Consider the following 7,500-nt stretch of genomic DNA (forward strand, 5'->3'; position numbering starts at 1 on the left):
ATATATATATATATGCATGTATGTATGTATATCTTTTAAATTAGTTTATGGGAAACATTTTGAATATCCATATAAAGCTTATCCCGGTATCCGTAGAATGATGATGAGTAGGGAGCCAATTTTGGGGGGTTGCATCAATATAATCAATATAATGTAGGATAAATCTAATTATAATAACCATAATCCTTGGTTCTGTTCTATGTTTTAGAGATGAGAAATTTTGTACATTATTTACATTATTTACATTGGAGCTGCTTCATATCGTTGTTTGAAAGACTTTTATTGTTTTATATATATATATAAATCTTCCGTTAAAGAAAGGCTAGAAATTGAGTTTCATATGGTCTTGGCTGTTGATCGGAAGAAGAAGAACAACAATAATGATTATGATGATGATGATGATGATGATAATGATGATGATGAGGGGGGAGGATTTATTGGCCATTAGGGTCCAAGACATTATGGCCAGTAAAAACGGGTGAAATGCAAGAGCAATAGCAGCAACAGCAATAAGGATAATGATTTCAAATTTTGGCACAAGGCCAGTAATTTCGTGGGAAGGGAGTAGTCAATTACATCGACCCCAGTGCTCAGCTGGTATTTAACTTATCGACCCCAAGAGGGTGAAAGACAACGTCCACTTTGACGGAATTTGAACGCAAAGATGGACGAAATGGCACGAAACATTTTGCCCGGGATGTTAACGGTTTTGCCAGCTGGCCACCTCAACAACAACAACAACAATAATAATAATAATGATAACAATAATAACAACAACAAGAATAGAAATAATGACAATAATAATAATAATAATAATAATAATAATAATAATAATAATAATGATAATGATAATAATAATAATAATAACAACAACAACAGCAATGATGATGATGGTGATGATAATAATAATAATAATAATAATAATAACTACAACAACAACAACAACAGCAATGATAATAATAATAGTAATGAAGATGAGGATGACGATGATGATAACAAGGCAAGAAAATGGGAAAGAAATTTGTAAGTTATTGAAATTATTGCGTATAATATTCGTGTGGTTAATTTGTAAATAAACCATTTTTGAAGCAGAAGAGATCGTGTAAAGGCGTTAATCATAAACTAATATATGATTTATTTGGAGGGAATCGTCAAGTAAAGAGATGCAAAAGAAACTACGAATGTGTGGTGGATAAATAACGTATAACTTGACGATAAAATAATTGAATAAAATATACCAAATTAAAAATGTCAATATGCAGTTTAGAGGTTTAAAAACAAATGAAAGTAAATTGACCGGAAGTGACTACAGTGATATCAAATAATTCTATAAAGAGAACAAAGGCAACTAGTGAAATCCTTTAATTTTATTAAAAAAACTCCCTAATTGTGCCTCGTGTCACAGGCATCTACTTGTGTAGTTCTTTCTGATGTCTTATTATTGCAGTTTTAGAAATAGCAGCTGAGGTATACCGTTCCAGCGTACTATACAACACCTCTGAGAGGACAATTTGGTTGTTTGTATGTCAACGCATGATAGCTTACACAGTCACATGTGAGCAAGTCAATACACAATTGCACAACTATTAAATTATATATATATATATACATAACTATGTGAAGTGGCTTTGTTCCTGTTGCTTCCCTCTACATTGTTTATATAGAATTATCGAATTTCCCTGTCGTCACGTCGGTCAAATACTTTCACATGCATGTTATTAAATTGTAAACAAAATATATACTTTTCTACTATAGGCACAAGGCCCGAAATTTTTGGAGACGGGGCCAGTCGTTTAGATCGACCCCAGTACGCAACTGGTACTTAACTTATCGACCCCGAAAGGATGAAAGACGAAGTCGACCTCGGCGGAGTTTGAACTCAGAACATTAGCGACAGACGAAATACCTATTTCTTTACTACCCACAAGGGGCTAAACACAGAGGGGACAAACAAGGACAGACAAACGGATTAAGTCGATTGCATCGACCCCAGTGCGTAACTGGTACTTAATTTATCGACTCCGAAAGGATGAAAGGCAAAGTCGACCTCGGCGGAATTTGAACTCAGAACGTAACGGCTGACGAAATACGGCTACGCATTTCGCCCGGTGTGCTAACGTTTCTGCCAGCTCGCCGCCTTGTAAACAAAATATATTAAGAATCCAAATTCATGTAAGGGAGATAAGTATATGTTGCACTAAGGGCGTAAACGAAGTTGAACAGCTTTCAGGCCTTGTACCTGGTGTAGAAAAGAATAATTTCGTAAATTCTTATTCTTAAAATACAATGATTTTTAAAACAAATTAATTCAGTTCTTTGAATATTTTATTATGGATTTTAGTCGTAAAACAATATCGATGATTGTCAACTTAAAGATTTAACAACAGAGTTCAAGGAGAAGAAAATATAACTGTTGTTGCGGAATAATTAGGATTTACGGATTTGATATTAAGATCCAAGATTAATCTATTTCAGGAAGTAAATAGTTGATGTGCCAACTATGTTTCTGACTTATTGCCAAACGTTTTTTGAGCTCAACTTACTTCTGCTTTTGAACAACGTACTTGTTCCTTCTTCAAATCACTTTAAACGTGCGCGCCTGATGAAGAGGTCTTCATCGATCTAATCTTATACAATTTTGTGACTAAAATGGAGTCAATGGATCAAAGAATTATTTCTACTTTCAATATTCTCTTTGAAGGAGTTTAAGTTTGATAAAGAACACCATTTGATAAAGAATTCTTGAAATATTATATCATTATCTTTTATCTTTTACGTGTTTCAGTCATTGGACTACAGCCACGCTGGAGCACTGCCCTGAAACGTTTAATAGAACAGATCATCCCAAGCACTTATGTTATTAAAGTCTGGTACTTATCCTATCGGCCTCTTTTGCATCAAACGCTAAGTTACAGGGAAGTAATCAAACCAATACCGGATGTCAGGTGACGGTAGGACACACGCACACACCTACATACATATAAATACAGCGGACTTTCACACAGTTTCTTCTAACAAATTCACTAATAAGGCATTGTTTTGGCCGGGACTACAGAAGATGACACAAGCCCAGGGTGTTGTGCACTGGGATCGACCCTGAAACCATGTGGTTCCAAAGCGAACCATTTAACAACCCAACTATTCATGTATCTATGCAAGCAATAAATGAATCAATATAAAATGCATGAGAAGTTTACATACAAGCCTCATTAGTGTTTGGAAAAATATGTTGTGATAATTCAGTGAAGGAAGGCCGCAAGGTCTCATTCGGCAACAGACTTGCAAATATGGCTCAGGAAGTTAGAGTTGAAGTCAGTGCAGATAATCAGGATTTATTGTGTGCTAATAGCGAGAGCCTTAAACAATTAACAGAATAAACGTTTAGTTCAGAGAGCAAAGACATTCCTTCCCAACCAACTCAATTAACAGTGTTCTGATCAAAAAGCTTTGATTGAATAAGCCATGCTTTAGAGCGTATTTTAGAAAACAATCCCAATTTTGGACAAACCGTGGACGCAGAATCAACAAAAACACCATTGCAACCAACCAACAACAAGAACAAGAACAACACCAAAACAAAATATATATATATATATATTCTTTTTTAACTTGTTTCAGTCATTTGACTGCGGCCATGCTGGAGCAGCACCTTTAGTCGAGCAAATCGCCCCCAGGACTTATTCTTTGTAAGCCTAGTACTTATTCTATCGGTCTCTTTTGCTGAACTGCTCAGTTACTGGAACGTAAACACATATATATATATATATATATATGCTTCTTTCAGTTTCTGTCTACCAAGTCCATTCACAAGGCTTTGGTCGACCCGAGGCTATAGTAGAAGACACCTGCTCAAGGTGCCACGCAGTGGGACTGAACCCGGAACCATGTGGTTTGTAAGCAAGCTACTTACCACACAGTCACTACTACCGTTTTAATATTTTATCGATTTATGTATCTTGTTATACGAATTAAAATTGTGTACAACTTTTTTGGTGTGAATTATGTATCATTCTGTTCAATATGCGTTTATTTATTTTATCGAATTACACATCCTCTTTAAAAAGCAATTTTAGGAGCAATTTAAAAAAAAAAGTGTCTATTTCTTTAAATTTAATGTTTGTATATAAACATTATATATTACCGTCGTCTGATAACGATGGTTATAATAAAGAAAGGAAGCGGAACATATTAATTTCGTTTATCGAGGCATCGGTGTGTGTGTTTGTATTTGTGCGTGCGTATGTGTGTGTGTGTGGTGTGTGTGTGTGTGTGTGTGTGTGTGTTTGTTTGTTTGTGTGTGTGTGTGTGTGTGTGTTTGCGTGTGTGATTTAAAAATTATATTGAAGTGCAGACGGACACTATTTACAAAAGAAAGTTAAAAATGAGTATCCTGTGTGCATCGATGACAAACACACGCGCGCGCGCGCAGGCTCTGTCGCACATACACACGCTCGCACACACGCTCGCACACACGCTGACGTGCACACACACTTTCGTATTGTTGTTTCTTGTAGTCATAACATTTAAAAACAAAAACAATTATTTATCTTTGTGTCGTCCATCAATAAGATAAGAGACAACGAATGCCACACCATGCATACATACATACATACATACGTACGTACGTACACATACACATACAAACTTACACACATAGATACATACATGCATTTGTACATGCATACATACACATATACATACATGCATTCGTACATACACACATACATACACACACAAACATACATAAATACACACATACATACATACAAACACACACGTCCATACACACATACATACCCACACAAGCATGCATACAGACACGTATACGTACATAAATACATACATACATACATACATACATACATACACATACACGCATACACACATACATACATACACATACGTACACACATACATACATACACATACGTACATACATACATACATGCATGCATTCGTACATATACACATACATGCTTACATACATACATGCATGCATTCGTACATATATACATACATGCATCCATGGATGCATGCATGCATACATACATTCATATATGCAGGTGTAGCTGTGCGGTGAGAAGCTTGCTTCCCAACCAAAAGGTTCCGGATTCAATCCCTGTGTGTGGTACCTTGGGCACATGTTTTCTACTATAGCCACCGGTTGACCAAATCCTTGTCAGTGGATTTAGTAGACGGAAATGGATATCTTTGGGTTTGACAACCGGGTTTAGGTTGTTTACGCTTCTGTAACCTAGCGGTTCAACAATGAGAGACCGACACTATTAATTACCAAGCTTTTAAAGAAACGGTAAGGTAGTGGGGTCGATTTGGTCGACTAGACCTTTCGAGGCAGTGCTCCAGCATGACCGCAGTCTAGTGACAGAAACTAATAAAAATATAAAATACATACATATACATATATAGGCGCTGGAGTGGCTGTGTGGTAAGTAGCTTGTTTACCAACCACATGGTTCCGGGTTCAGTCCCACTGCGTGGCACCTTGGGCAAGTGTCTTCTACTATAGCCTCGGGCTGACCAAAGCCTTGTGAGTGGATTTGGTAGACGGAAACTGAAAGAAGCCCGTCGTATACATGTATATATATATATATATATATATAATATATATATTATATATATATATATATATAATATATAATATATATATATATATATGCGTGTGTGTTTGTGTGTTTGTGTTTGTCCCCCTAGCATTGCTTGACAACCGATGCTGGTGTGTTTATGTCTCCGATACTTAGCGGTTCGGCAAAAGAGACCGATAGAATAAGTACTGGGCTTACAAAAGAATAAGTCCCGGGGTCGAGTTGCTCGACTAAAGGCGGTGCTCCGGCATGGCCGCAGTCAAATGACTGAAACAAATAAAAGAGTAAAAGAGAAAAGAGTAAAGAGTACATATGTGTGTGCGGGTGTGTGTGTGTGTGTATGTGTGTGTGCGTGCATACGTACGTATATACACACACACACACGTACATGATTGCATATTTACAATATGACGTATATACATATTGATGCATATGTGCATAGCATATAGCAAAATACATAGCTATCTACCTATGTACGCATACATTCATACAATAATGTATACACCATTCATATATATATATATATACTAAGCAATAAAGGGTTTAGCAACGAATATATATATATATATATATATATATATATTATATATATATATATATATATGCATATGCACAAATACAAACATACATATACACATACATACATTTATATATGTATCCATACACATACAAACATACACACGTATCCAGTGCGCCTGCGCCGCTGTCTTACGTAATGTGGGTGCATTTGGTGGCTTTTGTTGTTTATATCGAAATTTCAGCATATCACAGGTTATCACAGGTGAGTACACAAACGACAATGTATGTATATATGTATATTAACAACAATGTGTGTTAGTTGTGCGTTTGTCGGTCTTAATATATGAGTATTTGTCTTAAATAGCCTTACTACGCATTATCAAGAATCGCCCAAGCTGCCGACTTGTCCGCTCGGTCTGCTAAGGAAGAGATAATCGTAACCGAAGCTTTCTTCGAAAACAACAACCTACTTAACATCTTAGGAAAGGAGTCGCTGGATAATGTAATTCTATTTAATCTACCTGTAAGGAATTAAACTTGATGGCCACGGTTGGAAGATGACGCAGAACTAAACAATAACAATAGTTACATCAAGCCAGAGGCACTGCTCAATAAGTGGACTCTACAACCTGCTAGAAAAAACAGCTAAATAATCTCTCCAAAATCAAGTATAAACTTTTGAACAAAAAAAAAAAAAAAAAAAAAAAAAGGAAAGATGCATTAAATACATTATGAAGTCCTTATAACAGAATGTTTGGAGAAAATACCAAACAAAAACAAATCAGTATGGTGAGGAGGGATCGAACCGCATTAATCATAGGTCAGCTCCGTCCTGACTGACCTGGGACTAAACCACTACGCTACCAAAGCGATGACGATGAATGTGAATGCCCTTATAAAACGGCATCACCTTTTTTTTCACTACTACTACTACTACTACTACTACTACTACTACTACTACTGCTACTGCTGCTGCTACTACTACTACTACTACTACTACTACTACTACTACTACTACGGCGACAACGACGACGATGAATATAGGAAACAGCATCACTGTTTTGTCATAAGAATTTGTAATAGAGGCCCAAGTGCCACTTTAAAACTGGTGGAGGGCTACCTTTGATAAAATTGACCTGCAGTTATTGATTGGATCGCTGTTGTTTTATCGATCCAGCAATGATCTACCACTTCCGGAAGGGTCAAAAGAAAAGTCCACCTGAGCGTAATTCAAAAGCTAGTAGTTAATATAATAAAATTAAGTTTTCCATGTTTGTGTGTCTGTGTGTGTGTGCCAATAAATAGGTTAAAAGCATTTCGCCGCCCATCTCTCTCTCTCTCTCTCTCTCTCTGTCCCTCTCTCTCTTTCCTTCTCTCA

The 7,500-nt window shown here is 36.4% G+C and overlaps 1 protein-coding gene and 1 long non-coding RNA gene across 2 annotated transcripts in view; one reads left to right on the top strand and one right to left on the bottom strand.

Annotated features, from left to right (window-relative positions):
- Positions 1 to 7,500, bottom strand: part of LOC115220959 (cytochrome P450 27C1-like) — a 58,674-nt gene that overhangs the window by 42,136 nt on the left and 9,038 nt on the right. The window lies entirely within an intron of this gene.
- Positions 6,271 to 7,500, top strand: part of LOC118766769 — a 30,595-nt gene continuing 29,365 nt past the window's right edge. The window contains exon 1 of the long non-coding RNA XR_005002683.1: positions 6,271 to 6,374. This is a non-coding gene — a long non-coding RNA (uncharacterized LOC118766769). The remainder of the gene's footprint in view (positions 6,375 to 7,500) is intronic.

Source organism: Octopus sinensis, linkage group LG17 (genome assembly GCF_006345805.1).
Source record: "Octopus sinensis linkage group LG17, ASM634580v1, whole genome shotgun sequence".
In the NCBI taxonomy this organism is placed as follows: domain Eukaryota; kingdom Metazoa; phylum Mollusca; class Cephalopoda; order Octopoda; family Octopodidae; genus Octopus; species Octopus sinensis.